The sequence below is a fragment of the Heptranchias perlo genome, chromosome 20 (genome assembly GCF_035084215.1).
Source record: "Heptranchias perlo isolate sHepPer1 chromosome 20, sHepPer1.hap1, whole genome shotgun sequence".
Lineage (NCBI taxonomy): Eukaryota > Metazoa > Chordata > Chondrichthyes > Hexanchiformes > Hexanchidae > Heptranchias > Heptranchias perlo.
In genome coordinates, this window is record NC_090344.1 from 3616776 (window position 1) to 3639073 (window position 22298).

At 45.1% G+C, this 22298-nt stretch overlaps 1 non-coding gene and 1 pseudogene across 1 annotated transcript; both read left to right on the forward strand.

Annotated features, from left to right (window-relative positions):
* The first annotated feature begins 4724 nt into the window (after positions 1–4724).
* Positions 4725–4809, forward strand: trnak-uuu (transfer RNA lysine (anticodon UUU)). Its single transcript is given in 2 exon segments — positions 4725–4761; positions 4774–4809. It is a non-coding gene; the product is annotated as a tRNA-Lys (tRNA).
* Positions 4810–16024: 11215 nt separating this feature from the next.
* Positions 16025–17525, forward strand: LOC137336059 (zinc finger protein 271-like; annotated as a pseudogene).
* The last annotated feature ends 4773 nt before the right edge of the window (positions 17526–22298 follow it).

Below are 22298 nucleotides of genomic sequence, written 5' to 3' on the forward strand. Positions count from 1 at the left end.
TTCAGTGAGATGAAAGCCCAGAGCGGTTTCAAGGTCGAATGCAATTGTAAGCAAAGCTCGTTCAATGAAAGTGCAGGTCATTGAGGTGCCTTAAAAGTCCTGATTGTTTGAACTGAACTTCTTCCGAAGGTGCTCGAGATTCAGGTAGAGTGATCTGGGGACTTCTTTCCCCTCTTTGCAAAAGTTTGAACCGCAGGTCAAGATCAAAAGTCTGGCGTTAAATTCAGGCTTCTCCGTGCTATGACTCTCGAATTGAGAATTATCCCCCGACCTCAACCAGCCCAGAGACAAGAACGTGTCCTTCCATTGACGTGTGCGGTCACATTCCATGAGAGGTCGATCGGAAAAATGAAGGGGCATTTTTGAAGCGACATTCTGATCAGCTCTCTGAACAAGGACAAACCCCGCACTGCATATTTTCGCTTGTCAGATTCACTGAACATTATAAACGACATAAAGGCGTCGCTGGGAATTGAACCCAGGATCTCCTGTTTACTAGACAGACGCTTCATTTTCTGGATATCTGTTGAATGAATCAGCTTTGTTTCAAACATCTTGTTGTAGATTTTGGTCTTTCCCACCTGAGTGTTTAGCATCACCTGACTGGAGCTCAGAAAGGACAATCTGGGGACAGGATCGACCGGTGGGAACAGAACTTCAACCTGCACACGGAGTGGCCACGGAGCCAATTTCTGGCTGTGGTTTTCACCTCCTCTCATTAATATCTATCAACCACACGTCACGTTCTGTTGGGGGTTCAGACTGTTCCATCTTTGTCTGTTTCGCTTGCCCGTTTCCCTGTGAATCCCGAAACTGACTGCGTTTCAGGCTGTGTTTATCTTTGTGTGTCCATCAGTGCGTTGATACACGGATGGATATGTTTGCTTGTGTTTGTTTGTTACATTAAATAAATTAGAGGTCAGACAATTCTCACTCTGACACTGAAGAACTAATTAAGCAAATTTCACAGCGAAGTGTTGTTTATCGTGGTGCTGAAATTTAAAAAAATCTTAAGTGGTGCAAAAAGGGAAAACGAGAAAAACTTGTGAAGGAAAATACGGACAACTCTCACGGTATTTACAGTATACAAAGAGAAAGAAGGGTGACTTAGAGTAATGTGGGCCCCTGAAAGACGGATGGGGGCGATATTGTAATTGAAAATCAGGAAATGGCAGACTTGCTAAACACTCAAAGAAAAGGATGAGGGTAATATCCCAGAAACACGAGGAAAACTGAAAATAAATCAAGGGGATTCTGTGTAAGTAAAATAATGGTAATGGTGAAAGTAATTGGACTAAAGATAAACAAATCTCCAGGACCTGATGGTTACCATCCCAGGGGATTAAAAGGAATCGGTGAGGAAATTGTACATGCTTTCGTCATGATCGTTCAAAACTCTCTTGAATCAGGAATTGTTCCATGGATTGAAAAATTGGCAATGTCACTCCATTATTTAGGAAGAGGAGGAGAGATAAAGTAGAAAATTACAGACCTATTATTCTGGCGTCTGTTGTGGGGAAGTTACCAGTATCTGTTATTAGGGAAAGAATGACTGAGCACTTGGATACACATGAATTGATCAGAGAGAGCCAGCATGGATTTGTAAAGACGAAGTCAAGTCCAACGAAACTAGTTGAACTTTTTGAAGATATAATAACGTGGTAGATAATGGAGTGTCTCTGGGTGTTATATGTATATTGACTTCCAGAGGCATTCGATAAGGTGCCACATAAGAGACTGTTAACACAAATGGGAGCACATGGAAATTAAAGCAACCCATTGACATGGGTAGGGAGTTGGTTGGGAGGTAGGAGACAGAGAGTAGGGATAATGGGTCTGTGCTCAAATTGACAGGATGTGATTAGTGGTGTCCCCCAGGGATCTGTACCGGGCCATCAGCTTTTTACTATATTCATAAATGACGTAGATGAATGAATGAGAGCCGCATATCCAAGTTTGTCGACGACACCAAGTTAGGAGGCACAGTGAGTAGTGCAGGTCGGAGCATAAACTTATACGAGAAATTGATAGGTTGAGTGAGTTGGTAAAACTGTGGCAGATGGAGCTTACATAGAATTACATAGAATGTACATCTCAGAAACGGACAATTCGGCCCAATTAGACTATGCTGGTGTTTATGCTGCAGACGAGCCTCCTCCAACCCCTCTTCATCTAACCTTATGAGCAAACCCTTTTATTCCTTTATTCCTTTCTCTTCCATGTGTTTATCTAGCTTCCCCGTAAACGCATCCATGCGATTCGTCTTAACTACTTCTTGAGGTAGCGAGTTACACATTCTAACGAGTCTCTGGGTAAATATGGTTCTCTTGAATGCCATATTGGATTAATTAGTGACTATCTTTTATTTATGGCCCCAAGTTTTGGAATCCTCACCACCAAAAGTTCAAACACCTTATCTACATCTGACCTATCAAACCCTGGCATAATCTTGAAGTCCGATATCAGCTTAGCCCTCAGCCTTCTCTTTCCTATGGAAAAGAGCCCCAGTCTGTTCAATCTTACAATATGGGGAAGTATGAACTTTGGACCTAAGCAAGATAGGTTAGAATATTTTCTAACTGGTGAGAAGCGAGGAACTGTGGAGGAGGAAAGATGTTTAAGGGTCCAAGTGCAGAAATCACTAAAAGTCAGTGGACTTTTACAAAAAATAACCCAAAAGGCTAAAGGAATGTTGGCCTTTACCTTAAGGGAGCTGGAATTCAAAGGGGTGGAAGTTATGTTCCAGTTATATAAACTCTGCTGAGACCACATTTCGAGTCCTGCATTCAGTTCTGAGCACCACATTTCAGGGAGGATATATTGGCCTTGGAGGGGGTGCAGCGCAGATTCACCAGAATGATACCGGGGCTAAAATAGTTAAATTATGCGGACAAGTTGCACAGACAAGGTTTGTATTTCCTTGTGTATAGAAGATTAAGTGATGATGTCATCGAGTTGTTGAAGGTGATTAAATGAACCAATGGTGTGTGTGTGAGCTGTGAAACAGCTTGAAATCCCAATCCTCTCCACCACTGGGGACTGAGTCTTCCAACAGACAGGGATTTTCACTCGTGCAAGTTTCATCCACATTTTCTGCTCTTCATTTCTCCGACTTGTTTGTAGCGCCTTTCCCTTCAATTCAGGACTTACAGGAAAAACTCGATTCTGCGGTCAATCTTCGGGTCACATGGTGAGATTTCAAATAATTGAAAACGTCCCTTATCACTCTCAATATCGTCACGTATACGTTTGACGAATGCAAAGCGGCTTCAATCGCGGTTTGGCTGCACAACTCGTTCAAAGATACTGTCGGTAATTGGAGGGTCTTTCAAGTCATGACCCGAACATAACAGTTCGCACTGCCGTTTTCCCCAAGACGCTTCAGATTCATGGGGAATGATTTCGGTCTGGCGGTTAAATCCGTTCCCTCTTCACAAATCCACCTTTGAACCCCGGACTTTTATTATTTTTGATAACCGATACCAAACTGGTTTGTCCTGTACTGTACATGACTTTCTAAATATTACAGATAAGCGGAGCACTTGAGCTGTCACAGCTGTGACTTTGACATTTCTCCCTCTCCTCTGGATCTCCCCGTCAACTGCCACTGACCACAATCTTCTGTCACACTTCTCCATCAGAAAGTTCAGAGTCTCGGTTTTTAAATGAAATAACGCCCATCTCTTCAATCAACGACAGCCCAGAGAGAGTTTCTTAGTTTCAGCTCCCAATTTCCCCAAATCCTTAAAGTAGCATGAAAATAATTGTCCTTAAGATAATAATAATATAATTAAAAGTTCTTATCGTCTGGGGTTTTGTTTCAGATGCCACGGCTTTTAAATGTCGCTGCGGATGTTTAACGAATCGCCTCTTGGTTGGAGGCTTCTGTGTGGGAAAGATCACGAAGCGATAATTGAGAGACCGAGGATGAAGCTGTTTGATGGGAGCACTGGTGACACAGACCGTGCGCGGCTCCAGTGGCGCAATCGGTCAGCGCGCGATATTTCTACAATAATTATACCCTCGAGAAATGCCGAGATTGTGAGTTCCAGCGCCATGTCAATAGTTGAACCTTTCAAACATTTTGACCAGAGTTCAAGGTACAACCGGTTCCATAACGCATCGACTTCTTCATGTCCCCATGTGGGCACTGAGGAACCTCTGGCCTCCCGTCTTGCAACAGCAGGTGAGAGTTTATTTGTTTATGGGAGGGAGAGGGGGCAATTGGCGACAGCTGAAATGGTAAAGCGGCCGGCACGACATCTTTAAATCTAAAGAACCAAAAACACAATTCTTCTTTCGGTGAAGCAGGTATTCATCGGTTTGAAGTGTCGTGTAGGGAAAATTCGGGAGGTAAATCTGCTGCCCGGTGTCACGGTGCAACGGGTGAAATTATTCAGCTTTCAATTGTTGATCGGCTGAAATGTCGAGAGGCATTTTCCAGCTCCCATGTGGAAAAAGTTTGGCTTTTGAGCCACTGGGTAAGGTGTTTTTTTTTTAAATTGCTGCTAACGAATGACAAGACATTTTGTACAAACAAGAAGAATTGCAAAATCACGAGTTCACTGTCCATGTTTCTGACATCATGTTCAACAGAAACAAGGATTCTCCTCAACACGTTGCTGAAAATTGGAGAAAAGGGATCCTCACCCGAATTGGACATCTGCCGGGATAATTCTGAGTCCTACCATGAATCTGTATGATGGAAACTAAATAAGCAGCGAGCCTGGATAGCTCAGTCGGCAGAGCATCAGACTTTTAAAACAGGTAGTGATCTGAGGGTCCAGGGTTCGAGTCCCTGTTCAGGCTAAAAGCTTTAAAACAGCTGGCAAGTTCTGCTTTTCCAGCGGACCGAAAGGAGCAAGAGTTGGCCATGCAGTCCCTCGAGCCTGCTTCGCCAATTTGATAAGGTCATCGCTGATCTTCGATCTCAACTCCACTTTCCCGACCTGTCCCCATATCCCTTGAGTTCCTTCGTGTCCAACATTCTATCCATCTCAGTTTTGAATCTATTCAATGGCTCAGCATCCACAGCCCTCTGGGGTGGAGAATTCCAATGGTTCACAACCTTCTCAGTGAAGAAATTATTCCTCATCTCTGCACTAAATGGCCGGCCCCTTATCTTGAGATTATGACCCTTAGTTTTAGACTCTCCAGCTAGGGGAAACAGCGTCCCAGCATTTAACCTGTCAAGCCCTCGAAGAATTTTATATGTTTCAATGAGATCACCTTATTATTGAAAACTGCAGATAATATAGCCCATTCTACTCAATCTCTCCTCACAAGACAACCCTCTCATCCCAGGAATCAATCCAGTGAAGTTTTGTTGCACGCACTCTAAGGCAAGTGTATCGTTCCGCAGGTAAGGGATCAAAACTGTACACAGTACTCCAGATGCGGTCTCACCAAACCCTATATAATTACAGCAAGCCTTCCTTATCTTTGTACTCCTCGCAATAAAGGCCGACATACCATTTGCTTTCCTAATTGCTTGCTGCACCTGCATGTTAAATTTCTGTGATCCGTGTGCAAGAACACACAAATCCCCCTGAATACCAACATTTCTCTGTCTCTCACCTTTAAAAAGATATTCTGCTTTTCTATTCTTCCTAACAAAGTGAATAACCTCACATTTCCCCACGTTATAATTCATCTGCCAAATTCTCGCCCACTCACTTAACCTTTCTGTATCACTTTGCATCCTCTTTGCGTCCTCCTCACAGCTTACTTTCCCACCTAGTTTTATCTCGTCAGCAAACTTGGATACATTACACTCGGTCATTACATCTAAGTCATTAATATCGATTGTAAATATCTGAGTCCCAAGCACTGATATTTACGGCACCCCACTAGTTACAACCTGCCAACCCGAAAATGACCTGTTCATTCCGACTTTCTCTTTTATATACATCAACAAATCCTCAATCCATGTTAATATATTACCCACTATCCCATGAGCCCAAATCTTGTCCAACAAACTTTTGTGTGGCACCTTATCGATTGCCTTTTGAAAATCCAAATATTCTATATCCACTGGATCTCCCTTATCTACCCTGCTATCTACACCCTCATAACCTCTAACAGAGTTGTCAAACACGATTTCCCTTTCACAAAACCGTGTTGCATGTGCCTAATCATGTTATGATTTTCTAATGTCCTGTTATCAAGTCCCCAGTAATAGATTCTAACATTTTCCCTCCTACTATTCTCAGGCTAAATGGCTTGTCGTTCCCTGTTTCCTCTCTGCCTCCTTTCTTGGATAGCGGGGTTACTTTTGGTACCTTCCAATCCATGGGGACCTTTCTAGAATCATGGGAACTCTGGAAGATAAAACCAATGCATCCACTGTCTCTGCAGCCACCTCTTTTAAAACCCTGGATGTCGGCCACCAGGGCCAATGAATTTGTCAGCTTTTAGTCCCATTAATTCCTCCAATACTTTTTCATTACTCATCTTAATTGCTTTAGGTTCCTCACTCTCATTAGAACCTTAGTTCCCCAATAGTTCTGGTATGATTTTTGTGTCTTTTACTATAACGACAGATACAAAATACTTGTTTAACGTCTCTGCCATTTCCTTATTCTCCAATATAAATTCTCCTGTCTCTGCCTCCAAGGGACCCATGTTTACTTTCGCTAATCTCTTCCTTTATACATACTTGTAGAAGCTCTCCAAATTCATTTTTATATTTCTTGCTGGTTTAGCATCATTCTATTTTCTCCCATTTTAGCAATTTCTTGGTCATCCTTTGCTGATTTCCAAAACCCTCCTAATCCTCAGGCTTACTACTCTTTTTGGCAACATTGTAAGCCTCTTTTAATCTAATTCTATCATTAATTTCTCCAGTTAGCCAAGGTTGGGCCACTTTTCCGGTGGTGTTTTTAATCCTCAAGCGAATGTAATTTTGTTGAGAAATTATGAATTATTTCTTTAAATGTTCGCCATTGATCATCTACCATAATATTTTTAATCTAATTTCCCAAACCACCTTAGCCAACTCATCCCTCATAACTCCGTTATTGGTTTTGTTTAAATTTGAGACCCGAGTTTCGGACTTAACGACATCACTCTCAAACTCAATCTGAAATTCTATCATATTATGATCATTCTTCCCCAGAGGTTCATTTACTATAAGATTGCTAATTAATCCTGTCTCATTACACAATACTAGATCTAAAATAGCCTGTTCCCTTGTTGGTTCCTCGACATATTGATCTAGAAAACTGGCTCGAATGCATTCCATCAACATCAAACAGCTTATCTTGAGTTGCTAACATGATGTCAGCACGATGGCACGTATTATGACTGGAAGACAAGGCCAGATCTGCCATGTGAATTAAATGTTTGCTGCAAACACGGAGAATTAATGAAACCAAGACTTCCCTGCAGAGCAACGAGTTGGAAAGAAAGATGCTGGGCATTGAGAGGCGAAGGATTTTGTCTGTTGCAGGATGAATGGACAAACGGATCTCAACTCCCTGCTTCTTTTCTACACTGATAAATCGAGACAAAAATCTCATCTCCGTGCTTCTTTCAGATAATGAATGTCTGAATGCTCAAGAGATCACTGATCCAAGCCAATTATCTTCACTCGCACTCTCCGTCCAATCTTCCACACGTTGCTTAGCTTTGAAATTGTTCATTTTTTCACACTGGGATTCAACTTGAAGAAAACGAAGCTGTGATCAGCTGGTGTTGTTCAGGAAATGGAGTAAAAGAAGTCACATAAAAGGCTAATGATAACAGTGACTGTTCGGACACTGTGATCTACTTTTAAAGGTTCTTCAACATTTAAAGTGTCAGGCAGCAGATCTTTTCCAAATCATGACAGAAATGGCAAGAAAACATCATGCAGACTTTGATCAGCGGCACGACTTTCGAACAGGAGGCATTTTACAGAAGGCAAGAAAGTGCATTGTGTATCGCTCTTATGGGTTGTAAAATTGAAGGATGATGGGCTGTTGACTGTTCAGGCAGGAGCGGTGAAATTGCTCATGTTGATCAGGACCGAGCTTTGTGCTCAGTCGGGGGAATTTGGTTGGTGCTACTTTGAACAACACCAGGAAAGTCAAGTTCCCTGATCGAGCATCAAACATGGTGCCGCGGCGGTGAGAGCGCCGAATCCTCAGCACGAGACCACCAGCGAATCCGCTGCAATTTTTATTCAAGCAAGCAGACCAACGCTGCCTTTCCGACTTGTCCCTTTGAAACTCAAGTCACTTTCGCCCCAGACAAGTTGCTCGCACAAAATGGAATTTGCTGTTAGAACATGAAATACTTGTTCAGACAACGACAGCACCAAGTGCGGGTAGGCAGGTACATGAAATGGACAGTGAGGGGAAATATTACCACAAGCTGCTGGTGGAACTGTTTCCATTTCCAAAACACACGCACCGAATCAGTGCAGCTCCTTGGAAAGGTGCAAGACAACGCAGGACTGTCATGTCTCACTTGAAGCAATTGACACACACAAGATTCTGCCATCACCTGCCATCTCCTTCTGTTTCTGCCACTAATTTATCTCCAGCTTCCTCTGCTCCTCCAGATGCCGGTGAAATAGATGTTCAAAGCAAATAATGCGACTTAACGAGAAAAAAACCTTCACTGGAAAGCAGGAGAGGGGAAGAATGATGCTGCGCATTGAGAGACGATGGATTTTGCAGATACCTGGATAAATAGACACAACGACCTCATCTCCCTGCTTCTTCGGATACTGAATATCTTAATGCTCAAGAGATGTTCTCACTGCCCAGACCCATTCCCTCCAGTCGCATCTCCCACCAATCTTGCATATGTTGCTTCGCTCTGAAATTGTGCATTTTTTCACACTGGGATTCCATTTGATGAAAACATTGCTGTTATCAGCTTGTTTTGTTAAGGAGATGGAACACAAGAAGATACATAAAACGCCAATGTTAACAGTAACTGTTCAGACACTGTGAGCTACAGTTAAAGTCGGCAACATTTAAAGTGTCAGGTAGCAGATCTTTTCCAAATCTTGACACAAATGGCAAGAAAACGGAACGCAGACTTTGATCAATGTCACGACTTTCAAATAGCAGACATTTTATACAAGGCATGAAAGATTTACAAGGATGTTGCCTGGACTGCTGAATTTTAGCTAAGAGTAAAGATTGGATAGGCTGGGGATGTTTTCTTTGGAACAGAAGAGGCTGAATGCAGATTTAATTGAGGTGTACAAAATTATGAGGGGCCTAGTGTGGATTGGAAGGACACATATCCCTTCACAGAGAGGATAGTAACCAGGGGCATAGATTTAAAGTGATTGGTAGGAGGATTATTGGGGAGCTGAGGAGAAATTCTTTCGCCCAAGGGTTGTGGGGTCTGCAACTCACTGCCTGAAAGGATGGTAGAGGCGGACACCCTCATCGCGTTTAAAGAGTACGTGGGTATGTACTTGAAGTGCTGTCAACTATAAGGCGACAGACCAAGAGCTGGACAGTGGGATTAAGCTGGACAGCTCTTTTTCGGCTGGCACAGACACGATGGGCCGAACGGTCTCTTTCTGTGCCGTAAATTCCTTTGACTCCATGATTCTAATTAACAGTAAGCAGGGTAGTTCAGGGGTCATGAGAACGCTGCTGAAGAAAAATAACTGCTGGGAACCAAGCAATGTGTCCCTGTAAACCACAGACTATGGAAGTTCCAGCTCCAGTGACAGGGATAGGTCACTACAGTGTATAAAAGTGAGGGGATACTGATGTAAAGGGCAGTCGGGACTGGAGACACCGGAGATCAAGCTCAGGGCGCCTGAGGTTCCATCCAGAGGGATCATCTCGTGTACACGGGGGCCATGCATGTTTACTCTGGTACGGTAGAGGAAAGAGAATTTACTCATATATTTCTTGATAAGGTATTAAAATTGCTGACTCTCAGACTTGTTAATTAATAAGACAACGTATTAGTTAGAACCTTCCACCCCTAAGTCTCTCTGCTCCTCTACTTTAAAACTTTGACCATTTAGTGTACATTTCATCTCATTTTTCTTCCTCTCAGAATGTATGACGTCACATTTCTCTCCATTAAACTTCACCCGCCTGATTCCGAACCTGTGGACGTCACAATGACGTCACTGACTCCTCTTCACAGTTCCCCACGCTGCAAATTTTGGCGTCATCTAGAGATTTTCACCTTGTGTCCCACATACCCAAGCTCAGATCATTCTCTGTATTGAGAAGAGCAATGGTCCCAACACTGACCCTGGGGGACACCACTGTGTACATCTGTTCTGTTTCAAGAACATCCATTAACCACTACTCCCTGTTTTCTGCCCTTTCCACAACTTCCTATCCACCCTGCCCCATTCATTTTAATACCGTGGGTATTAATTTTATCAACAAGCCTCCTGTCCGGCATCGTATCAAACACCTTTTCACAATCCATCTACACAACCTCCGCTACATTCCCTTTATCAGTAGACTTGAGATATCTCAAATAATCCATGTTGGTTGTTCTTAATTAATGTGTTTTTCCAACAAATGTTGAAATGTTTGCTCCACCTCATCTGGTTTCATTTATTTCAAACCACAACAGAAAGGTCGAGTTTTCTCCTGGAGCTTCAGATAAATTAATTTTTAAATGATGCTTCAGACAAAAACGGACATCTGGGCTGAGACCCGCCCATTCAGTGCCGCAACTCCCGCCCCTCACACACTCCGATTGGTTGGAGGACCAACTGTCCGCTCATCCCTCCAGTCAATTTACCATAAGACCATAAGAGATCGGAGCAGGAATAGGTCATTCGGCCCCTCGAGCCTGCTCAGCCATTTAATGAGATCATGGCTGATCCGATTTTTACCTTAATCTCCACTTTTCCGCCCTTTCCCCATATCCTTTAACTCCCTTGCTGATCAAAAAATTGTCTAACTCAGCCTTGAATGTCTTCAATGACTCAGCCTCCGCAGCTTTTTGGGTGAAGAATTCCAAAGATTCACGGCTCTCTGGGAGAAGAAATTCCTCCTCATTTCCGTCTAAAACGGGCGAACCCTTATTCTTATACTATGCCACCTCGTTTTAGATACCACCATGAGGGGTAACATCCTCTCAGCATCTACCCTATCAAGTCCCATCAGAATCTTGCATGTTTCAATAAGATCTCCTCTCATTCTTCTAAATTCCAATGAGTATAGACCCAACCTGTTCAATCTTTCCACATAACACAAACCTTCCATACCCGGAATCAACCTACTGAACTTTCTCCGAACTGCCTCCGATGCAAGTCTGTCATTCCTTAAATAAGGGCACCAGAACTGTACGCAGTACCTCAGATGTGGTCTCACCAGCATCCTGTACAGTTGTAGCATGACTTCCCTGCTTTTACACTTCATACCCCTGGAAATTAAGGCCAATATTCTGTTTGCCTTCCGGACTACCTGCTGCAACTGTATGTTCACTTTTGGTGTTTCATGTACGAGGACACCAGATCCCTCTGTTCCACAGCATTTTTTTAGTATTTCTCCGTTCAAACAATATTTTGCATTTTTATTTTTCCTCCCAATGTGGATGACTTCACATTTTCCCACATAAGATTCCATCTGCCAAATTTTTGCTCATTCGCTTAACCTGTCAATATCCCTTTGCAGACACTTTGTGTCCTCATCGCAAGTTGCTTTTCCAACTATCTTTGTATCATCAGCTAATTTGGCCACAAGACACTCTGTTCCATCATCAAAGTTATTGATATATATTTTAAATAGTTGAGGTCCCAGCATTGATCCCTGCGGCATCCCACTAGTTGCAGGAAATTCCTATAAATTTCCGCAACTCCAAATGGTCCGGAATTCTCCTTAATCACCAGGACGGAGTTAATGGTGAGACTGGCGGTCCTGCGGTGCAGTTGGAAAATAAACATTAATTGAACCCGTCAGTTGCAACATTTAATAAAACGAAATTAATAAAAGTTACCGACAAAATATTTTCTGGATTTCTGCAACGTGGGGGTGGGGGGGCGTCTACGCTATGTGTTTTTCCGGTTTAAATGGCACGAAGGGCTGGGGTTTCAGTTTATTTTATTATCCATGGTCCAAACGCGATCTCACTGCTTCCAATGTCTTTGCTTTTCGGCCAGATATTAAGACAATTGTAAACAATTTTACAACACCAAGTTATAGTCCAGCAATTTTATTTTAAATTCACAAGCTTTCGGAGGCTTCCTCCTTCCTCAGGTAAATGTTCAGGAGCTCCATGAAGCCGACGCATTTATACATATAGAACAATACATGGTGTTTACAGAATGCCCCTGCAACTGCCCGTTGCCAAGGCAATCACCGTGTTCAGACAGAGAGGTGTCACCTGCAGAACCCCCGAATACACATTCAACAAAAAAACAAACAGGAAAAAAAAACAGAGAGAGGCAGAAACATCCGGAAGGCAGAGAAAGCCAGCAAATGACCCATTATATTAAAAACAGATAACATTTGTTCGCTGGTGGGGTAACGTGTAGCGTGACATGAACCCAAGATCCCGGTTGAGGCCGTCCTCATGGGTGCGGAACTTGGCTATCAATTTCTGCTCGACGATTTTGCGTTGTCGTGTGTCTCGAAGGCCGCCTTGGAGTACGCTTACCCGAAGGTCGGTGGATGAATGTCCATGATTGCTGAAGTGTTCCCCGACTGGGAGGGAACCCTCCTGTTTGGCGATTGTTGCGCGGTGTCCGTTCATCCGTTGTCGCAGCGTCTGCATGGTCTCGCCAATGTACCATGCTCTGGGGCATCCTTTCCTGCAACGTATGAGGTAGACAACGTTGGCCGAGTCACAGGAGTATGAACCATGCACCTGGTGGGTGGTGTCCTCTCGTGTGATGGTGGTATCTGTGTCGATGATCTGGCATGTCTTGCAGAGGTTACCGTGGCAGGGTTGTGTGGAGTCGTGGACGCTGTTCTCTTGAAAGCTGGGTAATTTGCTGCGAACGATGGTCTGTTTGAGGTTGGGTGGCTGTTTAAAGGCGAGTAGTGGAGGTGTGGGGATGGCCATAGCGAGGTGTTTGTCCTCATTGATGACATGTTGAAGGCTGCGGAGAACATGGCGTAGTTTCTCCGCTCCGGGGAAGTACTGGACGACAAAGGGTACTCTGTTGGTTGCATCCTGTGTTAGTCTCCTGAGGAGGTCTATGCGATTTTTTGCTGTGGCCCGTCGGAACTGTCGATCGATGAGTCGAGCGTCATATCCCGTTCTTACTAGAGCGTCTTTCAGCGTCTGTAGGTGTCCATCACGTTCCTCCTCGTCTGAGCAGACCCTGTGTATTCGCAGGGCCTGTCCATAGGGGATGGCCTCTTTGACGTGGTTAGGGTGGAAGCTGGAAAAGTGGAGCATCGTGAGGTTGTCTGTGGGCTTGCGGTAGAGTGAGGTGCTGAGGTGCCCGTCTTTGATGGAGATTCGTGTGTCCAAGAAAGAAACTGATTCTGAGGAGTAGTCCATGGTGAGCTTGATGGTGGGATGGAACTTGTTGATGTTATCGTGTAGTCTCTTCAGTGATTCCTTGCCGTGGGTCCATAGAAAGAAAATGTCCTCGATGTATCTGGTGTATAGTGTTGGTTGGAGGTCTTGTGCAGTGAAGAAGTCCTGCTCGAACTTGTGCATGAAAATGTTGGCGTATTGGGGTGCGAATTTGGTCCCCATGGCTGTTCCGTGTGTTTGGGTAAAGAACTGGTTATCGAAGGTGAAGACATTGTGATCCAGGATGAAGCGGATGAGTTGTAGGATGGCTTCCGGAGATTGGCTGTTGTTGGTGTTGAGTATTGATGCTGTCGCAGCGATGCCGTCATCGTGGGGGATACTGGTGTATAGTGCCGAGACGTCCATCGTGGTGAGAAGTGTTCCTGGTTCAACTGGTCCGTGGGTACTGAGTTTAAGACGATCAATGGCGGTGGTATCCCCCAGCATGCCGCGCGGTACAGATTGTGCCCTATCTGAATCAGTGGAGCACAGTGCGCAGGCGCAGTAGTGACTCATTATCGGGCAGTGAGTCCTGAGCATGCGCGGTCAGTCGAGGCTGCGGGAGGAGCGCGTTCGGTGCAGGTGAGAGGATCGGAGCAAGAGGATCAATAAACCCCGGGGCCCGGGTCCGGGCTCAGGCCCAGGCTCAGGCTTCACAAACCCCGAGTGCGGCCCCAGACCCGAATATAAAACAGTGAACATTATCCCCCCTCACTACCCGCCGGTTTCCGGTTTCTCCCGTTTCGCTCCGGACCAACTCTCAACAAAAGGCCGCGGACCCGCGCATGCGCGGTGTAAACTGGGACTTCTCAGGGAGCGTCTGTAAATGAAGGAGAAATGGTGATCGGTCAGGGAGCGTCTGTAAATGAAGGAGAAATGGTGATCGGTCAGGGAGTGTCTGTAAATGAAGGAGAAATGATGATCGTTCAGGGAGGGTCTGTAAATGAAGGAGAAATGGTGATCGGTCAGGGAGTGTCTGTGAATGGAGGAGAAATGGTGATCGTTCAGGGAGGGTCTGTAAATGGAGGAGAAATGATGATCGGTCAGGGAGTGTCTATAAATGAAGGTGAAATGGTGATCGGCCAGGAAGCGTATGTAAATGAAGATAAAATGGTGATCGGTCAGGGACCATCTGTAAATGATGGAGAAATGGTGATCGGTCAGCGAGCGTCTGTAAATGAAGGAGAAATGGTGATTGTTCAGGGATTGTTTGTAAATGAAGGAGAAATAGTGATCGATGAGGGAGCGTCTGTAAATGAAGGAGACATGGTGATCGAACAGGGAGTGTCTGTAAATGAAGGCGAGATGGTGATTGGTTAGGGACCATCTTTAAATGATTAAAAATGGTGATAAGTGAGGGAGCGCCTGTAAATGAAGGAGGAATTGTGATCGGTCAGGGAGCGTCTGTAAATGAAGGAGAAATGATGATCGGGCAGGGAAGGTTTGTAAATGAAGGAGAAATAGTGATCTCTACACCTTTAGTCATCCAGGGAGATCCAGCTTTGGAGGCCGTTCCTTTCCTCCTCGTGGGAATCTGTCTACTCTGCACCTAAACCAACACCTCCCTGAAGGCCTCCCATTCAATTACTGATCTAGAGTCATAGAGTCATAGAGTTATACAGCACGGATAGAGGCCCTTCGGCCCATCGTGTCCGCGCCGGCCATCAGCCCTGTCTACTCTAATCCCATATTCCAGCATTTGGTCCGTAGCCTTGTATGCTATGGCAATTTTTGATTCCAATCCACCTGGTCAAGATCCCTTTTTAACTCACCGGAATAAGCCCTCCTCCAGTTAAGAATTCACATTTGATTGTCCCTTGTCCATTTCCATTACTATTCTAAACCTAATGCTGCCCCAATGAAACATGCTGCACCTGCCCCACTTCATTCTACACACCGAGCCCACTGCTGTAATCACATTCACTCTCTCATGTTCAGTTTCTCACAATCTACCTCAACCACTCTCTCACGTTCACTCTCTCACGCTCTCTCACCGTTTTGCTCATGGTTTAGGGATATTGAAAGATAATGCGATGGGTTTGGATTTCAGCACAGGGAGGAGGGAGAGTGTGTGGGATGGGGATTTACAGCTTTGAGGAATGAGAGAGGAAATAATGTTCCATAGAAACTAGAATTGTCTGTTCCGAATTTCTATCCTGTACTTACAGTGATAACTTTTATAAACTCCTTTTACAGGGTATTGGAAGGGGAGGATTTGCAGAGAGAAACTCAAACCAAAATACCACGTCAAGATCTGACAGAGTCACTCGATTCATCAGGACCTGAATATCATCGGCCTTTGAATGTGGAAGGAGAAATGTTTCTCTGTTCTGTCTGTGAGAGAAGATTTCAAACATCAGTGTGAGTGGAAAAGCACCGAGACACACACACCCGAGTGAGAGTGTTGCAGTGCACTGACTGTGGAAAGAGCTTTAACCAGTTACACAGCCTGAAAAAACATCAGACCATTCACAGTGGGGAGAAACGGTACACGTGTTGTGTGTGCGGAGGAGGCTTCAACTGATCGTCCAACCTGGAGAGACACAAGGACACCCGGACCACGGAGAAACCGTGGAAATGTGGGGACTGTGGGAAGGGATTCAATTACCCATCAGAGCTGGAAACTCATCGACGCAGTCACACTGGGGAGAGGCCGTTCACCTGCTTCGTGTGTCAGAAAAGATTCACTCAGTCATCCAACCTGCTGAGACACCAGCGAGTTCACACTGATGAGAGACCTTTTAAATGTTCTGAATGTGAGAGGAGCTTTAAAAGCAAAATTAATCTGCTGAGACATCAAAGCACTCACACTGGGGAGAGGCCGTTCTCCTGTTCCTTGTGTAAGAAGAGATTTACTCAGTCATCCCACCTGATGGCACACCAGCGAGTTCACACTGGGGAGAGGCCCTTCTCCTGCTCTCTGCGTGGGAAGAGATTCACTCAGTCCCCCACCCTGCTGATACACCAGCGAGTTCACACTGGCAAGAGTAAGTTCTCCTGCTCTGTGTGTGGGAAGAGATTCACTCAGTCATCCACCCTGCTGAGACACCAACGAGTTCACTCCAATGAGAGACCTTTTAAATGTTCTGACTGTGAGAAGAGGTTTAAAAGCAAAATTAATCTGCTGAGGCATCAAAGCGCTCACACTCGGGAGAGGCCGTTCACCTGCTCTGTGTGTAAGAAGAGATTTACTCGGTCATCCCACCTGCTGATACACCAGCAAGTTCACACAGAGGAGAGACCGTTCTGCTGCTCTGTGTGCAAGAAGAGATTCACTCAGTCATCCAACCTGCTGACACACCAGCGAGTTCACTCTGATAAGAGACCTTTTAAATGTTCTCTCTGTGAGAAGAGGTTTAAAAGTAAAATTAATCTGCTGACACACCAATGCACTCACACTGGGGAAAGGCCATTTCCCTGCTCTGTGTGTAAGAAGAGATTTACTCGGCCATCCCATCTGCTGAGACACCAGCAAGTTCACACTGATAAGAGACCTTTTAAATGTTCTGACTGTGGGAAGAGGTTTAAAAGCAAAAGGAATCTGCTGACACACCAACGTACTCACACTGGGGAGAGGCCGTTCTCCTGCTCCGTGTGAGGGAAGGGATTCACTATTTCATCCGAACTGCTGATGCACCAACTTGTTCACTCTGGGGAGAGACGTTTTACATGTTCTGACTGTGAGAAGAGCTCTAACAGCAAATATGAACTGTGGAGACATCAACGCACTCACACTGGGGAGAGGCCGTTCACCTGCTCCGTGTGTAAGAAGAGATTCACTCGGTCATCACGTCTTCTGACACACCAACGAGTTCACTGTGATGAGAGACCTCTTAAATGTTCTGACTGTGGGAAGAGATATAAAAGCAACAGGAATCAGCTGACACACCAACGTACTCACCCTGGGGAGAGACTTTTTAAATGTTCTGACTGTGAGAAGGGCTTTAAAAGCACAAATGATCTCCTGAAACACCAACACACTCACACTGGGGAGAGACTGTTCACCTGCTCCGTGTTTGGGAAGGGGTTCGCTCAGTCATCACACGTGCTGAGACACCACTGAGTTCACATTTTAAAAAATTCGTTCATGGGATGTGGGTGTCGCTGGCGAGGCCGGCATTTATTGCCCATCCCTAATTGCCCCAGAGAAGATGGTAGTGAGACGCCTTCTTGAATCGCTGCAGCCTGTGTGGTGAAGGTTCTCCCACAGTGCTGTTAGAAAGGGAGTTCCAGGATTTTGACACAGCGACGATGATGGAACGGCGATATATTTCCAAGTCGGGATGGTGTGTGACTTGAAGGGGAACGTGCAGATGTTGTTGTTCCCATGTAGCTGTTGCTCTTGTCCTTCTAGGTGGTAGAGGTCGCGGGTTTGGGAGGTGCTGTCGAAGAAGCCTTGGCGAGTTGCTGCAGTGCATCCTGTGGATGGTACACACTGCAGCCACAGTGCGCCGGTGGTGAAGGGAGTGAATGTTTAGGGTGGTGGATGGGGTGCCAATCAAGCGGGCTGCTTTGTACTGGATGGTGTCGAGCTTCATGAATGTTGTTGGAGATGCACTTATCCAGGCAAGTGGAGAGTATTCCATCACACTCCTGACTTGTGCCTTGTAGGTGGTGGAAAGGCTTTGGGGAGTCAGGAGGTGAGTCACCTGCCGCAGAAGACCCAGCCTCTGACCTGCTCTTGTAGCCACAGTATATATATATGGCTGGTCCAGTTAAGTTTCTGGTCAATGGTGACCCCCAGGATGTTGATGGTGAGGGTTTCGGCGATGGTAATGCAGTTGAATGTCAAGGGGAGGTGGTTAGCCTCTCTGTTGTTGGAGATGGTCATTACCTGGCACTTGTCTGGCGCGAATATTACTTGCCACTTATGAGCCCAAGCCTGGATGTTGTCCAGGTCTTGCTGCATGCGGGCTTGGACTGCTTCATTATTTGAGGGGTTGCGAATGGAACTGAACATTGTGCAATCTTCAGCGAACATCCCCATTTCTGACCTTATGATGGAGGGAAGGTCATTGATGAAGCAGCTGAAGATGGTTGGGCCCAGGACACTGTCCTGAGGAACTCCTGCAGCAATATCCTGGGGCTGAGATGATTGGCCTCCAACATACACCACCATCTTCCTTTGTGCTGGATATGACTCCAGCCACTGGAGAGTTTTCCCCATATGACTGCAGGGTTGATTTCTGCTGTTAATCACATCCAGGACTGAACCATGTTCATTCTGACAGTTGGGGTTTTGTTTCTGCTGATGTTAATAACCCCTATAACAGGGCTTGAGTTTAATATTCTGGACATGATAAATGAATCAACTTTGTTTTGAACACCTTGTTGTAGATTTTGGTTTTTCCCACCTGCATGTTTAGCATCACCTGACTGGAGTTCAGAAAGGACAATTTCGGGGGAGGATCGTCCGGTAGAGCAGAACTTCAGCCTGGACACAGCCCTTCAGAGCCACACTGAGAGGGACAAACGGTACTTTGGTCTTTCTCGTCTCTCTTCAGTGACAGCAAAGTCGCCGTGCGGGTTAATCTTGAGGCTTGTAAGAAAAGTGTCCCAGCCGCTCTCTTCCATGGTTCAGAGTTACTCGGCACGGAACAGAAGGGTCCTGTACAATGGTGTTTCGAGTAAGGAAGAACAACGTGTAAGGATTAACCCATTAATGTGGGAATTTACAGACCTTGGGGAAATCACAGGCACTAAGGGAGTAAGTAAACAAGTAATGCTGAAGCGCTGCTTTCAACCTCTCATCTGCTATTGGAACACGATAGGCCGGAGAAACCACATGGCAACACCAATAAGGAGATGCAGTTTGAAGAACACCAATTGTTCCTTCAACTCCGTTCGAATTGTTCACAAGCAAAACGATTATTTGTTCCACGTGGGAATCGAACTCACAATCTCGACATTCCCCGAGCCTGAACTCGTACACCAATACCGTGTATTTACCTGTCCCACTCTGGTGGAAAGGATGCAAACATGAGCCGCACTTACCTATGAAAACGTGTCTTGCCCCCTTGTTGAAACGAATCCTGGATTAGAGCTAAAGTCTCTCCGGGTACATGGTATCGAATCGCACCGCTGCAAAAATTTGAAAGCGGCACGGACACGATGGGCCGAATGGTCCACCTTTGTGCAGCAACTCTCCATGATCCTCATTGCTGCACTTTTCGCTTCTTTTGCATTCTCTGCTGGATGACACTGCACCATGATTTTCTGTGAATTCTTCAAAATAAACATTGCAACTAACCCTGACAGCAGTGGGATTCGAACCCACGTCCCCGCAGAAGCTGGAGCCGAAGTTCAGCGCCTTAGACCGCACCGCCATGCTGCCACAAAATTAATCTATCATTAATGAAACATGAGGCTAGTGATTGAAATCCGGCTTTCTTGCTCTTTATCATCTGGGTCCAGTGCTTTTGAATTGTGCAAGAAGGAAATTCAAGGGCTTTCTGAGCCCTTCCTGCATTTAACACTTGTTCAAGAAACTTGTCATCGAGCCCGACGTTGATAAATGTCGAAAATTGGGGACAGGAGAAGACTATTCAGCTCCTCGAACCTGCTGCGCCATTTCATTCGATCAGGGGTGATCTGTGCATCAACTCTATTTCCCCGACTGTGACACATATCCCTTGACACACTTTCGGGGAAAAATCCATCGATCTCAGTCTTCAAAATATGAATTGACCCAACATCTGCAGCCTTTTGTTGAAATGAGTTCCAGATTTCTACGATATTTTCTGTGATAAAGTGCTTCCTGATTGATCAGCTGAATGGTTTTGCTCTACTTTTCAGATTAAGCCCCCTCATTCTGGATTCTCCCAACAGAGAAAGCTGCCGAAACCCGAGATTGAAGTATAAACCTGTAAATCTTCTGCGAAGGTATCAGGGAGTTTAATGGCTTCTTCGTGGTGATCCGGTCGGGCAAGGGGATCTGATATAGGGGGAACGGATTGTGATAGGGTGTCAGAGAATGTAAGGGGTCTCCGGGCATATCAGTGTGTAAGTGGCACTCAGTGTATCAGAGAACGTAAAGGGCGCTGACAAGGTATCAAGGAGGATAATTGACTCTCTGTGGGGATCGGAGAAGGTAAGAGACAGAGCGTATCAGAGAAGACAATGAGCTCAGGGAGAATTAAAGAGGGAGAGGGGCGTTCAGGAGGTATCAGAGAGGCTCATGGATCCAGAGTTGTCATCTTCTAAACATTACATTTCTTAATATTTAATAACAGCAAAAAATGAATCCGAATTGAACAGATAATCTGCCGTGTCCCACGTGCAGGGAATGAAAAGGTAGAATCGGGACGGGACTGGATGTTTGCCAGTGCTCACGGTTTTGTTTCACACAGCTCATTGTTGTTCCGTTAATATAACTGGATTTCATTAATTGAAGATAAGTGGTTGCACCTGGAACCCTTTGTGAGCAATAAAATGTGAACCACCCAACGTGGGGCTCGAACCCACAACCCTGAAATTAAGAGTCTCATGCGCTAACGGCAAGAAATCGCCGGGCCCACTCGCAACATTGGTTGCCTCTTCTGGCAGGAAGGGAGCAATTGGTTTTGCTTCATTAGGTCAAATTTTCTAACAATCCGAGGAGAGTTCCTTCTGAAGACCCGATTTTTCAATCTGGAGTCTGTCTGTATTTTTGAACTTGTCATACAGCCCATCGTTGAGCAATATGGGAACATCGGGACAGGAGAAGACCATTCAGCCCCTCGAACCTGCTGCGCTATTCAATTTGATCTTGGGTGATCTGTACCTCAACTCCGCCCTGTGATATTGTGTTGGTTAAATTCACAAAGTGCCAAATATCACGAAGGAAACAAAAAGGCACCGCTGGAAATCGACCCCAAGATCTACCTATTTACTAGATAGTGTAGATAATGTGCTTTGAAGAGCTAAACCACGGCGCCAAATCACAATACTAAAATACCACATCCCACTGATATCGGTCAGCTTCGTTTGAGCAAGGACGGTGAGTTTGAGGAGTGTGGGGCCATTTTGTACTCATCCATTTCTTTTGTCTGTTTCTCTGTGTTCCCCGATACTGTCTGTGTCTCTCGCTGTGTTTTTCTTTGTTTGTCCATCTGTGACTTGATTCTGATCTAATGCACGTCCTTGTGTTTGTGTTTGTTTCTTACGTGAAATAAATGAGGAAATCAGACAATTCTCCCTTTGACACTGGGGAACTAAGCAGCCAAACTTAATGGCAATATATTGTTTATTTTTAAGCATTATAAAGCTGCCATCTTGAATGATTTTGGTTCAGTTCTGTTCAAAAAGCAACTGTGACCACAACGTGTTTCAAACACATCGTTTTATAAGTTGTTGCCAGACACGTTCCGATTGCACCTCAAGGTGTGTCTCGGCAGGAAATGTTTCGCTAGTTTAGTATTATTCAATTTGCATGAAATTAATGAATCGGAAATAATCGCTGCGACCATTACAATAGTATAAACCCTCCAATATTAACGGTAACAGAAGATGCTGAGAACAGTATCGAATATTCTGCAGGATAATGAATATAAACAGAAGGAATAGTCGCTAATAGACTGGTTAGAATGTGGAATGCGCTACCACAAGGAACAGTTGAGGCAAATAGTCGAGATACATTGAAGAGGAAGCCAGATAAGCCCATGAGGGAGAAAGTAACAGAAGGGTATCCTGATAGGGTGAGATAAAGTAGGGAGGGTGGATGCTCGGGTGGAGCTTAAACGCCGGCACAGACCAGTTGGGCCGAATGGCCTGTTTCTGTGCTGCAGTTTCGATGTAATTCGATGAACATTATTTGGTGGTCTGCTCCCACGTGATGCTGATCAGCCTCAGCCTCCACTTCCTTC